The sequence below is a fragment of the Acomys russatus genome, chromosome 12, assembly GCF_903995435.1.
Source record: "Acomys russatus chromosome 12, mAcoRus1.1, whole genome shotgun sequence".
NCBI lineage: Eukaryota > Metazoa > Chordata > Mammalia > Rodentia > Muridae > Acomys > Acomys russatus.
The window spans coordinates 43,127,781-43,143,568 of NC_067148.1; positions in this window are offsets into that span (position 1 = coordinate 43,127,781).

Genomic DNA, 15,788 nt, shown 5'->3' on the forward strand with positions numbered 1-15,788 from the left:
GCAGGCTCCTACCAGTATAAATGCCAGCGAGCGAGTTGCAACCCATTCTGTTACCCAGCCAATTGTGATAGGCCAATTCTTCATTGTGTTGAAAGCCCCGGGTCTTCTCAGCCTTATGGGTCACTTCAGAGGCTTGCTTCTGACAGAGTGGTATTTTTTTCTGGCCTTCTCTGTCCCATGCTGAGGACACCTCCCAGAACTCTGACTTGGGACAAGAAACAAGAAGGGACCTCTTTGGTGCAGGTGGTCAGTGCTGTGATGAGAGAGTGGCTCCTGGGGTGTCCTTGGCCAGGAAGAAGGAAGGTAGAGGCTGACTCCTAACCTCTTTGGGTCTTTCCCTAGACACTGGTTGAACCTAGTGGTGCCTGACCTTGCCTATTTCTGGTGTTGGCAGAGGCAGAGGTAGCACCTTTAGCTGATGATGACTTGAAGGCAACAGGGACAGAACCCCAGAGAGCCTTGGAATCTGTTTGAGCATTAATTTCTGGAGACGCTTAAGCAGAGAACTTAGTTTTATCAAGTGTGGCTAAATGGCAGAGGTGGCAGCCATCTTCCCACAGAGATCAAGGGAACCAAAGCCCCGTCCTCATCACAGGCAAGTGCTCTGGCTTGTCTTCCTGTCCTCGTTTTCATGGTTTGCAATAGCCAGAGGGGAGCACTCTTGAGAGTTCAGCAGGCAGAGAGGCCCAAAAGAGCCTTAGGCAAGAGTAAGTCCTGGCTCTGTCAGGGGCGTGCAGCTCCAGAAGTCCAGAGTAAGGTCTGGAAGCCTTGGCGTCGCCTCTAGATTTCCTGAAGTTTCCACAGGTGTTACACTCTAAGCCCCCTTGAGACAAGTCTCTGCAACAGAACTTGAGAGTCTTCTGCACACCCTATTTATTTATTTGTTTGTTTTTTCAAGACAGGACTTCTCTGTGTAATCTTGACTGCCCTGGACTCACTTTGCCGACCAGGCTGGCCTTGAACTCACAGCGATCTGCCTGCCTCTGCCTCCCGAGTGCTGGGATTAAAAGCGTGTGCTACCACGCCTGGCCACACCCCATTTCTTCGTTCTTTCTTTCTTTCTTTCTTTCTTTCTTTTTCTTTCTTTCAGAGCTCCGAGCCTCTTTATTTGACAGTCCTCAAGAGCGCGGCCAGTGCAGCTGGTGAGCAGTGGTATTCTTGGCAAAAGATCTTGTTTGTAAAGGGGCACCTTTCTCCTCTGGGTTTCAGAAAGGAAGCAGGCGTAGCCAAGCCTTTGCTCCTAAGAGGGCAGCTGAGGAAAACAAACAGGAGTACAAGAAGAGAGTCTCGGCCATTGTTGAGCAAAGCTGGAATGATTCATAATAGACCCCCAAATCGGAGAAGGACTTTACTATGTCTTGAAAGCTGCTGGAACGAAGACATTGCACCCCACCCCATTTCTATCATCTTTCTATCCTGGCCAGGGCCTCGCTCCTCTTTCCTACCTAACTTACCGTGGAATCACTCCACTAGGATAGCATTGCTCCCTGCATCCCACATCCATGCGACAGTCAGGCTAAGTGGTGGGAGCTGGCCAAATGAGTGTCTGGTATTGTAGCCATGTTGTCTTTTGAGGGTGGTAGAGCACACACTTGTGTTCTGAGTAATGGAGGAGGGAGACATGAGTGAGGCTCTGAGATGCTGCTGGGGCCGAGAAAGACCCCGAGCTTCCTGCTTGGTTGCATCTGTCTTCCTCGGATAGTCTATCCTCATGTCATGTGAAGGTAAACTGTGGTGGGACATCCAGGAAATAAGTGGAGGTGCCTTGTCCGGCTGAACAGAGGTCCACTTGAAGGGTGGCTGGCGGGTCACTTGCTACTGATGGTTGATACATAAATAGGTGAGATTAACAAGAGCAGATTGAATTTACACAGAGGTTATAAATGCATCAAGGTGAAGTGCAAGTGTGTGGACATCTGTGGAACACCTGGCACACCCGAGGCCCCACGCTGGCTTGTAAGAACAATTTAGCGAGATTTCAAATGTGGGAGAGACGGATGGGAGGACAGAGTCAGTCCTCCTCACACTCACGTTTCCATTCAAGAAGGACCACTCGGACAGTGTGGAGGGTCAGGCAGCTGTGCCACAGGGAGCTCTTGCTGGGGAGCACAGTGATAGCTGAGGAGGTGTGTTCTATTGAGCTCCCAAGGAGCAGGGAGGGAGGCCCCTCTTTCCCCTCCTGGCCGCAGCTGCCTATATGGGAGTTTAGGAGATGCGTGAGGTGAGACAGGGTACAACCAAGTCCGTCAATGGCCAGCTCTTGTCTCTTCATGCCTCAAGCTGTGGCTGAGCTATTGATACTGGCAGCCAGTGGCCCCAAACCCTGTTCACACTTTCTCCACATTGGCGATGTCCAAAGACTGACCAGTCTGTGCCTGGATTCCCTGAGAAAGGTCTTGAATCTTGGGTTCTTCAGGAGACTTGGAGCGTTAGGAGAATGAGGCCTGGCCTTGTGCCCCAGTCTCACTCCTGTGGGTAGTTTCCCTCCCTCCCTCCCTCCCTCCCTCCCTCCCTCCCTCCCTCCTTCCCTCCATCCCACCCTCCCTCCCTCCATCCCTCCCTCCCTCTCTCTCTTTCTCTCTCCCTCTCTTTCTCTGTTATTTTTTGAGACAGGGTTTCTCTGTATAGCCCTGGCTGCCTCTACCTCCCGAGTGCTGGGATTAACAGCATGCACCACCACGCCCAGTTAATTTTGTTCTCTAGTTACATTTATTTACTTTACTATGTGTGGTGTGGATGCTCGTGGGCTACGGCACGTGTGTAGAGATCAGAAGAGTTGGCTCCATGTTTCCACCATGTGCAGCCCGGAGGAGCAAACTCAGGTTGCCATGCTTGACCTCAAGCTCCTTAACTGGCCGAGGCATCTTGCCTACTTGTGGTTGAGTGTTTTAGAAGCTGGTGGAAATCAGGGCGATGCCAATGGGAAGGGACAATGGCTTGAAGCAGAGCTGTCCAGCTTTGGCCCAGCAGCTGATGGAGCTGGTTCAAGGTCAAAGGTCAAAGTGTCAAGGAAGAAGCCTGGAGTGTTCAGTTCTGTGCTCTTGACGGAGTTCCCTGTCCTCAGTGCCCCCTCTGTGACATGAGACCTTTGGCATGGTACCAGACAAGTGCTGCATCAATACTCAGGGTCTCCATTCCTTTTTGCCCAACTGCATTGCTGGTTTGGAGCCAGGATCCCAAAGAAAGAGATACACGAGTGGCCTGGACATGCTCTGTGCTGCATTCCTGAGGAGCATTTGGGTTGTGGGTGGCAGTGAGTGGAGTGGTAGCAGAGCAGGGTCTATGCTGGCTCGTTCCCGCTGTCCGCTGTCCTGTGGGCAGGACTGTCTTTTTGTCCTTTGGGTTTCAGCCTGGCTTTGGGAGCCTTAGCATTTTTACTAGCACTCTGCACATGGCAGGCTGCTGGATACAGCCTGGTGGAGACGAGGGAGATGAACACAGCTGCTGAACAGGAGCCAGCAAATGCCCTTCTCAGCTTTATTTGCGTGTGCCAGAACGTTCTTCTTCACACTTCAAGTGTCTCACTAGACACCCCGTGTGTATGGCAGCCACTGTGAATTAGGCAGGAGCCTCCTGCAGACTGTGGCTCCCTGTCCGACTCTGAAGTTCTGTTGGTCCTGATGTGATGGTGAGGAGTCACATTGACAGCCAAGACATAGACCAAGGGGGGTTTAATGCCTCGCCTTCACTTGTCGAATTTCTAGGTGCATGAAGCCTTTCCTGCCATTCCTGACTCTCTGGAAAAGGCTGGCAGCAGGCCCCGGCTGAATGGGACCAGTGTGTCCCCCAGATGCAGGGTTATGTGAAAGATCTTACAGAGAATGCCGTGCTTTTAGGAACTTAGCTGGAGCAAGTCTCCTTGAGCTTATGGGGACGTTGATGCTGAAGAATAGGGGTATCACGTGGTCAGGCAGCTGGGTGATAAACAGGAGGAAGTCCGGCTGACTTTAAGGGTATCCCTGGGTATCCCTGCTCTCTCTCCCTCCTGTCGCAAGGGCCCATGCTTTAGGGAGTATTTGCAATGATAGATATTGACTCCAGAGGACAACTATTCAGGGTCTCTGATGTATTCTTCCATGTGTCTCTGGGGTGTCCTGTGCCCAGAGACATGCCAGACATGAGGGTCATCCCTGAGGAAGCTAGGGCACACTGTTTGCCCTGTGATAGCGGATACTGTCAGCCTCCTCTCCCCCTCCCAAGGAGGCTTGGGTGTCACTTGGCCTGTGTGCATGGCAGATGAGGTGCAGATGTTTGCTGATGAGTCCACTAAAGGGTCTGAGACTCTTGGCGAGTTCACACAAAACCACTTCTAACTTATTAGTGACTGAGATGAAAATGTGCCAACAGAAAAACCAACTACATAGTTTCAATAGCTCGCGGTGACATCTGCCGCACCGTGCAATCACCACCTCTAGCTTGTTCAAACGGGTTTCATCATCCCCACCAAAGCTCCACAACCATTTGACAGGAAGCCACGCTTAACTTCCTCTCCACCCTTCAGAGCCACAGAATGAAGAAGAATCCCTCGAAGGTGGGCAGGGCGCAAACACAGGCTCCCCACAGAGAGCCCAACCTTGTCCCAGCTCTGAGAGGAACCCAGGGTGGCTGCTGGTGACCAGCCACCACTTCCCACCAGGAAGGTACATGACAGCACTTCTGACATCACCAAGCAACCAAGGGCCACCTCTTCCTCTGTTGTGTTGACGGTCAGTCATGCGACTCTGGGCAACATACTCAACTTCCTTAGGAAGGCAGCTTCCACTGGTCTACAAGCTGCGGTGGGTACCACACAGGTGCTCTTAGGGGGTGTAGGGGGATGGTCAGCTCCTTAGATGATGCGGGTCTCTCCTTCAGTGGCTCTGACTCTGGCTTACAGCATCATAGTGGCATTCTTTGCTAGGCTCCCCGTCTCTTGACATCTCTCTGTGAGCTGAGGACCTGCTTCAGAACTGCTCATCTGGACTGGAAGAGGAGGGGTGCTGTGTGTAACACAGAAGACTCTCTGTTTGCTAAGGACTGGCCCTGGGAGTAGCCCCACCAGCCTCCTGTGCCTTGGAGACTGGTTTGCTTTGCTTCCTTCAAGCAGGCTTGGCATCTCCCATTAGGAGGAGCCTTTGAGGCCCCCAGTATTGAGCCCTTGAACTGCAGAATCACCTCAGCATGGCTTTGAGCACCCCTGCGCACATGCTGCTGTTGGATAATCTAGCCCTTTAGGAAGACCATTTAACTCACTCTGTTCCAGTTGCCAGCATCCTTGCAGTGAACAAGTGAATGAGAAGGCGCTTACGGATGCTCACAGCTGTTTCTTGATTCGAACCGAGGTGGTGCGATGAGGAAGAGATGATCTGGAAGAAGATAGATACGGGTTTAGTAAGGACCTGCATTGTCCAAGTGGCTTGAAGCAGGCAGGGTGTGGGATGGGCTCCCACACATCACAGCCTGTGGGACAGGCTCATGTTCGACATCCCCTGCTGGCTTCTTGTCATATGTTGCAGAAAATGGACTGATCCATACTTTCAGGGTGATCTTCACATTCGCCAAGCTCAGAGGACCCTCCTGGTACATTTCCCTTGTCCTCATGCACTTGGGAGTGGCTTCTCGCCACTTGGGATGCTGGATGTTAGCAGCTGGTTCTCCATTCATCATGGCTCTTTCTTGGTCACGTGCTTGGCCCACAGGAAGAGCAAGAAGTCCACTGGCTGAGACACTGAAGGATCTGGCTTCCAGCGCAGCTTCTGAGAGGCAAGGAAGCCACCATCTTGCCTTTTCTCTTTCCGATGAAAGGTGGGCTTTCATGACTGTGCTCATGTTACCTGGAGAGACACCTGGGGAGACCAGGCTCTGCCAGAAAACACCTGGAGTTGCTGCACTGGCCACTTCCTCCAGTGTCTGATCCCCATTAAGGTCAACTCATGTATTGAGATGGATTGATTCAGTCTGGGGAGGGGTAGGGGGAAGGGCCAAGAGCATCACCACAAAGAACACACCAAGCTGCCACCATGATGGTCCTTCTGAACGAGGACTTTATCATTCTCTGCAAAGTCTCTTGAGGGCAGACACTGTCTGCTTGACTCACAGGTGCACCCCCAATGCTAGAACAAGCACATAGACTGATGGCTTACCAGAGGCCAGTCCTGAGGAAAGAGTGCCCAGGCTTACCCACAAGGGGTTGGTGGTGTTGGAGTAGAGAGCAGGGGGTGGCCTGGCTCAGCATTCATGCAGCTGCCTGCCACATCAGCAGAAAGCATCAGGAGAGGAAGGCGCAGATGCAGGTGTCTACCAGGATGGCAGGAGTGGGGCGGAAGGCCTAGCAGCATTACAGCCCTCGTGCTGGGTCCCAGCTTCAGAACCGAGTCATGCCGCTGCCCATGTTCTGGAGCTGAGTGAAGGCTAGAGGCAGCTGGTTGGCAGGTTGTGGCTGTGGGACACTGGGACCCCCTCCACCCGCTGCATATCCCTGGCTGTGTCTGACTCAGCGAGGAAGGCAGGAATGATCCATCCTCCCCCTGCTTGAACAGTTTCCAAGCACACATAGGTCATGTTGCAGAGAAACTGGTGGCTACTCAAGACCCCACAGCCTGGGGCTGAAAGATGGTCCATGTCCTAGAGTTTGAAAGCCAGCCCATTGTTCTGATGTCCAGGGAGGGAGGAAGGTGAGAGAGGAGACAGAAGGGGGAGAGAGGAGTGAATGGGGGAGGAGAGAGGAGAGAAAAAAAAAGAGAGACAGGAGGCAAGGGAGGAAGATAGGGCATGGGGGAGAAAGGAGATGGAGGGAGAGAGGAAATAGAGGAAGGAGGGAGGGGAGGGGGCATAGGGTGGGGTAGAAAAAGAGGAAGAGAGAGGGAGAGAGAATTCTATGCTTTTTGTACTGTGCAGTAAAGATAGTGCTACCACAGGTCAGATCTTCCCCATTCAGTCTGCTTACTCATTCGTCTCCTCCAACATCCACCCCAGATGAACGTGCTCAGAAACAATGCCTCCTTAGCCACCGAGGCACCCACAGCCCAGCCACACAGCCCCTGCTCCTCCCACAGGAGCCCTGAACTGTGCTTCTAAGATTTGGGAGGAGTGTGATCATGTGCAAAGGTGTACGGGACTGGGAGGGGGAGCCCTTCTTACAACTTGATGCAGATGGCTGCTGTACAGTACTGGGGGTTGAGGGTCCCCTCAACCTTTTCTCTGGGTTCCCTCCCACCTCTGGGTGGCCTATTTTGAGCAGGGCTTTGGTGTCACACTGCTCTGTCATTTCCCATGAGGAGAGTGTCTGAGGGTTGCCACCAAACCACTCAGCAGGGAGTGGCAAGTGACACCTATGCGCTGTTAGTTTGTTCTGAGGAGAGTCCCGGCCCTTCCCTGTAGTTGTCCACATCTTCCAGAGACAGACCAACTCCCCCTGCCAGGTCCTGTCCAACTCTGGTCCAGTGGGACGTGCATCCTATAGTGGGAGAATGGATGGCCACAACCACCATGAGCATTCCTGGCCTCAATGAGCCCTGAGGACACACAGCTTCCTTCCAGGGACCTGAGGCAGGGGCAAGCCTCCATCAGGACTGGCACGTTGTTGTTGCCTGTGTGCCTCCATGTTTTTGTTTGAGAGGTTAGCTGCATCTGGAGCTGTTTTCTCTCCCGTTCCTTCTCCTTTCCCTGGTACTTCTTTCCCGGGTACTTGTGCTTCATGACTAGGTGTCCTGAATATGCCTCACCCTGTCCAGTATTAGAGAAACATTACAAAGAGGCTGGCGCCATCTGCCTAGGGAGGCAGGGGACCAGGATGCACATATTGTCTCCCTGTGCATGCAGGTGTTGCGTTTATTCCTAGAGGCAAGAGTCAGGGCAGGAGGGGGGTGGAAAGTGATAAGCTTACTGGATTCATGGAAGGCCGGACACACTACAGCAGGTCCTTTCCATTGATTTCTATGCAAGGAACATACACAGGTGACTCATGGGACTGGGCCTCCCTCTTGGTCCCCAGCTGAGCTCCCAAGTCTCCAAGGAGAAGAGTAGGAGACAACCAGGAGTCTGTGGGAGGCTAGAGGGAACTGTAAAGAGGCAATTAGAGGCTAGAGGGCCTCTAAGTCCCTAGGGTGGTGGCATGTGTACCAGGGCGCAGTCGGAGACATCTCTATGCCAGACCTGAGCATACTACAGTGTGCATGTGCATGCACCTGTACTGTAGAGTGCACCTGTGAGAATGCTCCTACACTAGAGAGTGCACCTGTGTGAATGCACTTGCACTAGAGACTGCACCTGTGAGAATGCACCCGCACTAGAGACTGCACCTGTGAGAATGCTCCTACACTAGAGACTGCACCTGTGAGAATGCTCCTACACTAGAGAGTGCACCTGTGAGAATGCACCTACACTAGAGACTGCACCTGTGAGAATGCACCCGCACTAGAGACTGCACCTGTGAGAATGCACCCGCACTAGAGACTGCACCTGTGAGAATGCACTTGCACTAGAGAGTGCACCTGTGAGAATGCTCCTACACTAGAGAGTGCACCTGTGAGAATGCACCCGCACTAGAGACTGCACCTGTGAGAATGCTCCTACACTAGAGAGTGCACCTGTGAGAATGCACCCACACTGCAGATTGCACCTCTAGAGTGCACTCGTGAGAATGCACCTACACTGTAGAGTGCAGTCACAAGAATGTACCCATGCTGAAGACTGTAATGTGATGCCTTGCGCTTACAATATCAGGCCTCTGAGAACTGTTAATAGTATTACTTGTTAATAAAAGATTAAATTTACCAAGTTTAGCAAAACACAATCTCATTAAATAAGTTGATGTATGCAAATTGATTACAATGTGGTCTGAAGTAAAGACTATACCAACAGGAGCAATTCTTACCATCAGCTTGCCAAATGGACACTTTTGTATTCATTTGAAAAACAAGAACACCAAGGCCTAGACTGGACTCCCCTGTCCCATAATGCCCAGCTTCTCCCTAAGCCCTCTACACTTTATAGACCCAGGACTGTCCCATGCTGTTAGCTGGTTCTGGTAAGCTGGATGCTTCTGCTGTGAAGATGGGACTTCTAGAGGACCCTAGGCCTAACCTATGAGCATCCCTCAACCCCGGGGCCCTGGACCAGGCACAGCCAGGTTCCATCTTCAGCCTGTGTCTGCTCAGAAATCTTGAAGAAAATGCCGGGCGGACAGACCTGTCGTGTATACACAGTAGACAGCCTCAGGTTGGCACCGTGAAAGCACCGCTGTGTGACTCGCAGACACTCCCCCTGCTCTGCCTGCGTAATTCCCCCTTGCCACAGAATGACATGATAACACTGGTAATTGGGTCATTCTCCCCAAACCTCAGCCTCTCTGTCTTTCTTAGCAGGTGCTAAATTGACTCTCCAGCTGCGGAACAGTAACAATTAGCCCTATTAACGTCACCACAGCTGTAATTTTTGAGGAAATGAAAAACATTAATAAGTACTCTACCAAAAGCTGAAAACCAAGGCGAATACAAAACACAGTAGCCCCCCAGAGGAGAAGGGACTCAGATGGGCCTCTTGCCCTGGAGGGCATGGAGGGGCCTCGCTTGCCCTGAAGCTGGGATTTCCTGGGGAAAAGGTAAGGGTCCTCAGGGCTCAGTGTCCCATTAGGGGCTCAGCAAGGTAGATGCGCCCAGTGGGATAATATACAAACAGCAATTGCTTTACACACTGGAGGCTAAGCTGGGCTAAGGGCAAGTGACTGTGTCTAAATAGTTCACTACTCTTTTTAGTCTGCACTTGTACTCCCCCATGCACACACATGTGCATCCCACATCATCTCCACATATATATGTCACACATAAAATCACGTTTACATGTACACACCCTGCATAAGCACCCAGGCACACTCACATGTCACCCATACTATGTATGTATACCAGGAACATAAACTATGTAAGCACACAGCCCATAGTGCAACTCAGGCACACTCAAATGTCACTCATACTTGGTATATACACCAGGCACACATACACACATGTACAGTCCACAGTGACCACACCCACATAGCATACGTATACTTATATGAAGACTTTGTCACGTGTGCGTATGTGCCACAGACCATCAAACCTCACACTCAGGAGCCTGCCCTGAGCTGCCTCCCCCAACACACAAACAAAGTATTAACATATACTTGGGGATCTAGGATATGGTGGCCTAAATGCGTCGGTGAAAAGATAAGATGACCAACCATCTGGTGCAGGAGAAATTCTGAAAAAAAAAAAAAAAACAGTCATCATTTCCAATAATGGTTTAATTCTCAGAAAATGAAAATAAAAATACAGATTGAAGTGACTTTTCCTCAAAGGTTTAATATTTATTGTGGATTTTATTTTGCCACTCTAGTGGCTAGTTATATGTCAACTTGACACAGCTATAGTCATCTGAGAAGAAGAAATCAGAAATGAAGAAATGCCTCCAGAAGATCGGGCTGCAGACAAGCCTGTAGTGCATTTTCTTAATTAGTTACCTATGGGGAAGGGTCCAGAAAATTATGGGTGATAGCATCCCTGGCGTGGTGGTCCTGGGTTCTATAAGAAAGCAGGCTGAGAAAGCCATGAGGAGCAAGCCAGTAATTAACACCCCTCCTGGAGGCTCCTGCCTCTAGGTCCCTGTCCTGTTTGAGCACCTGTCCCGACTTCCTTCGATGATGAACAGCAACGTGGAAGTATAAGCCCAATAAACCCTTTCCTCCACAGCTTGCTTTTGGTCATGGTGTTTCATCACAGCAATAGAAACCTTAGCTAAGACAGCTATTACAGCTGATAAATATTTTGTTTTATATGAAACATACACTGGAAAAGGATGCATGGCTTAGTATTTACCTCTATGTTATGTATGAGAAAAACCATTTGATTAAAGACATTGTGGGGGCTGAAGAGATGGCTCAGTGGCTAAGAACCCTGGGTTTGGCAGCACAAGCACCTGAGTCCAGTTCCTCAGCACCCACGTAAGAACCTGGGTATGGCTGGACGTGTATGCAACTGCAGCATTAATAGACAGAAACAGGAAGATCCCAAGAGCTTGCCAGCCTATGTAAAACAGCCAGTTTCCAGATCTGTGAGCGACCCTGCATCAAGGCAGCAAGGCTGAGAGTAATAGTGGAAGACACGTGAGATCCTGTCTGGCCTTTACATGCAAGTACAGTCATGTTCACACCCACACACATGTGTGTGCCCCATAAGCATACAATACATGCACACTGCTGTGCCTATGTGTACATGCTCAGAGGCATGGTGCATACATATGTACCCCACACACCAATTTAAGTGTGCACACATGTGCACCACTAACCCCCACATGTGCACCCCAACTCACATGTAGATACATATGAGCCCAACAACTCACATTTGCACAAATGTGCACCAACCAAATCATACCTGTGCACATGTGCTCATAGACACACATGTGTACACATATACCCTCAATGACTCAAGCATGTGTACACATGCACCTGCTAACTCCCATGTTTACAAACATGTATTCATGAACTTATACATCCATCCATTGACTCACACACCTGCACCCTGTGCTCCCACTAGCTCACAACTGCACAGTGCACCACTGGCTCGCATCTGCACCTGTGTACATCTATCAGCTCACATCTGCGTACATGTGCACTCACTGACTCATATCTGCACCCATGTGCACCCACTGACTCACATCCACACCTGTGTACACCCACCAGCTCACATCTCCACCCATGTGCACCCCATTGACTCCCATCTGCCACAGGTGCACCCACTGGCTCACCTTTGCACCTGCGTGCACCTACCAGCACACATCTGCATATGCGTGCACCCACCGACTCACATCTGCACCAGTCTGTGTCCACTAACCGACACCAGCTGTGCGAGCATGGTCTCCCCTAGTTGCTCTTGAGTTGGAGAGCTGTAGGCAGCATTTACAGAGGAGTGTGCTCCGGGAGGGAGAGGGCCTGGCCTTGAGAGAGAGACTTAGCCCGAGTATCTCGGAACTGGCAGTGGAGCTGGAGACAAAGGACTGCATGGTGAGCCCCTTGAGGAGTTTTGGAATGCAGGATGGCTGGGTGCAGGAAGTGTTCCACCTTGCCTAAAAATCCCTTCTGAGGAGGAGAGGTGTGGGCCTCACTCTACTGTTTCCTGCTCACAGTCTACTCCTCCTCTCCCTGCACCTGCTGCGGGACCCTGCGGTGGGGACACAGGCCTCCCTTCTCCCTCTGTGCAACAGCGGTCGCTCCCCACCTGCTCCCTGCCTGTGTGCTTTCTAGCTTGTTTCTGGTAGACGCAACTCTGGTGTCTGGACTTGGTGTGAAGATCCTGCTGCCATTCCTGCTGGGCCCGGCAGTCATCTTTCAGGCTTTGTCAGGCCGGATCTGGAGGCTCTGCTCTGTTCAGAACAGCGGTTCCTGCAGACCACTAGCCTTAGGGCCCAACAACTCTGGGCCATCTCCAGCAGCCTTTTCAGGAACTTCGCTGTCTGTCGACTTGAAGGTTTCAACGAGCAGTTTCTTTTGCTACATCCAAGCAGGTTTTAATTAGCAATTTATTGCTTTTTCTAATTTGGGCATTTCTCTTGAAATGTGGCCTGAAATGACTTATTTTCTCTGTTCCAGGATATTATGTTAAAAAGTGGCAACAGAAAGCTGTGTGGCACCTCTCTTCATATGGACACACGTGTCTACGAAACCACCCGGTTTACATGGAGTGGCAGAGCCTTGTCTACCATCTTGCCTGGGCATGGTATTTTCTCACAAACTAGGCTCTGCTTGGCTAAGCTGGGTCCTCTTTTAGCTGCTTCCTCAGTGGCAAGTCCTGACTCCCACAAGAAGCTCGTTGCCTGGCCCACTTTGCAGCCTCTGCAATTTTTCTGCCCGCACATGGTGGGCGGGGCCTCTGGCTTCAGACCTCAGTGTCTGTACAACAACAGCAGGTGGCCAAGGCCATGTGGATTTGTTTCTTGGGGCAACAAACACCACTCTCTGTTCCTTTTTTCTTCTTGGATCACGTGAGTTCATATGCTGCAGGATGTGGTGTCCTCACCGAGAGAGACACTTCTCAGGAGCCAGTGTGATCAGTGATAAATGCAGACAAATTTCTGGGCTCTGTCCTGACCTGAGACCTCTATGCTCCTTACAGGGTAGATTAGCTCATTGTGCGTTGAGTGTGTAAAAATGTGGATGCTGGTGGAAGTGTACATGGGCACATACAGGAACTTGTACGTTTGTGTGTGTGTGCAGAGGGACCCCTCTGCTCTGAGAGCAGCGGGTGAGAGGCAGTTGCTTTGCCCAGCCCGGCTCTGAGACCCCTGGGCCTTGCCCTCCTGTTTCAGACTTTCCATTTCACTAATCTGGCGCTGGAAAGGGGTGGGTCATGGAGAGGGGGGACTCAGGACCACCACCAGGCTTATCCTCATGGAATGTAGTGTCAGTTGGAGGGCCCCTCAAGTTGTGCTTGAGCCCTCCTCAAGGGCTCCAGACCTTTCAGGAAACAAGACAGGAGTCTACTGAACAGTTCTTGTGCTGGAGCCTCATGGCGTTATTCCCGGGGAGCTGTGAACTGACGTCTACTCACCCCAGAGAAGGAGCTAACTACAGACCGAAGTACAGAAAGCGCCAAAGCCCAACTTGGTGAACCAATGAGCTTTATTGGGGTTACTTACAGGAGTGGAAACGACTCAAAGACAGCAGCAGCATCAAGGCATGCACTAGCATGGCTGGCAGCTAGTTTATACACACTGGACACTGGAGCGTACTGTACAGCCTGCAGGCAGCTCAGCAAGGTGGAGGGAGTCTTGGGTGCTCTCTGCTTCTTCTAGGTTGTTCGGTTTATCTGAAAGGGACTTTCGGAAGTCTTTACTGTTTATATACTCTTGGGGAAAGGGGGGGCGGTGGGGAACGGGAGTGAGTCTGGTCAGTTTCAGGGACTTCCTGAAGCTACTATGAGTTGTCTGCTTTCTGTCTTAACCCCTGCAGCATTTCCCCTCTTCTTAGAACACTCTATTGTCTCACCTCCCTGTAAACATTCTATCTTAAGAAACTTCTCTCCAAGATGGAAGGTTTTAATCTGGGAAGAAACTGCCTTTCAACAGGGTCCACCCAGGAGCATAAATGCTGGGGCAAGTCAGCCCAACTTCCAGTGCACTGGAGAACACTGGCTTGATCCGAGGCCTCTGGGTTCGGGAGCCGGCTTGCTGAGACTTCTCTCTGAGAGGGGACCACAGCCCTTTACACTGTGTCTGTGTACCATGATGTCAGACTTCTGAGTGCTGGATGTAGACTGGGCATGTGGGTGCTGGTTATGATTTATAGGCTGGTACGCTGGCCTGCCTCTCCTAACCAGCAGCAGGTGGAGCTTTCTGGAGCAGAGGAGCCCTGTTCTTTCCACCCCCATCATTGTGATGGCTCATGTGCAGCATCCTGACTCTTTTTCGGATTTATCCAGCATGCAGCTTTCCCTGGCCTGTGCCCTTGGCATTTCTCTCCTGGGACCTCTTGCTCTCTTCAGCATGGCTTTATCTGATTGACCAATTTGCATCTTCTTAGTGATGTTTGTTTGTCCTCTCCTTAGGATGTGAGTTCCGGGGGAAATTGGGTCTTTGACAGCTAGGAGTATGCCAGGACTCCGTGGCATAGTACCACTCTGCACTGGGAGCAAATTACTGTCCCTCTGTGACCTGGTGCCTTGGGAGCCACAGTGCCATTGAACATCTTGGTGGGTGTTGTGAGCACAGGGAGGGGCAACAGGGATAGCACCTCTATCAAACCCTCAGAACCAGTACAAACTGCTGTCCACATGGGGCAGTTGTGCTGCCTTGAATCTCAGCGTGGCTTCTTCAGTTCCTGAAACCACTAGTTCAAAGCTCTTCTTGTGAATCCACAGTCAGATTACTCCTCCTTACCCTGGGTGGAAATGCCCAGGCTGGCCATTTCACAGTTCCAGCCACAGCCTCAGCCCAGAGGGAGTCACCATCCCTATTTCTGAACCTTATGACTGACCTGCTTCTTAAATACTTGAGGCTTTAAGGACGCTAGCAATGTGCAGGTAAATGTGTTGAGTGAAACGCAGGGTGAACTTTGAAAGCTGATGTACTTGCGCCCAGTGCCTATGTTGCTCTTCACTTTCCTGTGCCGCCTATGTGAACAGTGCTCACTATTCGTTGTTGGAGGGCACCTAGCCTGGTGTAATGTACAGGAAAGGGACACTTGGCGTCTCTTAATTCCCACAGAGCACAGACGAACTTCCAGCATGGAGGGAGTATCTCCTGAGGGCTGACCAGTCAGGAAACAGCTCTTCTTCCTAGCAAGAGAGGCAGAGGCAGGGGGATGTCCACTGGATGCATAGGCCAGAGTAATTCACCTGCAGGTTACATCCTCCTCCTTCAGACAAGGGATGTGGCCTTTCCCGGCGACTCTTCTCTGGTGACCACTGAAAGAGTCAAAGGGCTGGTGCAGACAAGCTGAGATGGCACCTCAAGTTGTAGGAGCCCCTAGCATACTGTCTCCAATACAGCAGGCCACAGATGGATCTAGGGTCTTGGCCATGATCCACTACGCTGCCACATTGCTTGTATGTGTCCACTGGTGCTCAGCGACCTGGTGGACAGCTGGCTAGTGCAATGGCAGTTTACTCTGACTTCTGCTTTGTGAAGATTTTTCAGCCACACCCTGTGTCTTACCCCATGGGGAAAGAATAGGCAGGCTCTGGGAAGTGGTCAGTCTCAGCACAGGACATGGCTGGACAGCCTGCCTTTCCTGTGTCACCCAGTTGCCAGGAGCCCTAACACAGAAGATGTGGCCATGCAGGTGC